At 46.6% G+C, this 537-nt stretch overlaps 1 protein-coding gene across 1 annotated transcript in view; it reads left to right on the top strand.

The window, feature by feature from the left end:
• The window catches only part of MALSU1 (mitochondrial assembly of ribosomal large subunit 1), a 16,535-nt gene that overhangs the window by 577 nt on the left and 15,421 nt on the right, over positions 1-537 (top strand). The gene's annotated exons all lie outside the window — the stretch shown is intronic.

Here is a 537-nt window from a genome sequence, read left to right as displayed (position 1 = left end):
TAGGGTCCTGGGTAAATGATTTGTGGGGAGTGTGAGCAGCGTGAGGCTTCTGAGGACCAGCTGGAGAGTGGGGGCAAAGGATCACGTAAGAATGTCCAAGTTAAGATCCCTTAGTTGTTGAGAACATTTTTAGAAACTTAAGAGATAGTAAACAGATCTCATCCGAGAGTGACTATGAGAGGGAGCGGTCTTAGTGGACTTAGTTTCTAGTTTCTCTGGAGTCAGCTTTAGAACTGAGGCGAGCTGTACGTGTGCTGACTAATATTCTAAGCTGCAGAACAGAATATCAAAATCTCCACAGAAAAAAAAAATGTTTTCAGGGGTAACGGTTGTTAGTAACCCAAATGGTTTTATAAGAAAAACTTGAGGGACCAGAAGTTGGCTTAATGGCTATGTCGCTGGACTCCCATGTAGCCGACTGCAGTTGAGTGGACCCAGTGACTTAAAACTCACGCTGGGCACGTGTGTGTGCCTGCCCAAGATCTGGAGAGGAGAATAGAGGAGAAGGGATTGCCTTGTGGCCATACCCCCCTCCCC

The sequence above is a fragment of the Tupaia chinensis genome, unplaced genomic scaffold, assembly GCF_000334495.1.
Source record: "Tupaia chinensis unplaced genomic scaffold, TupChi_1.0 Scaffold000184_1, whole genome shotgun sequence".
Taxonomy (NCBI): domain Eukaryota; kingdom Metazoa; phylum Chordata; class Mammalia; order Scandentia; family Tupaiidae; genus Tupaia; species Tupaia belangeri.
Note: the sequence above shows the minus strand (reverse complement) of the source record. Positions and strands in the feature narration are given on the sequence as shown.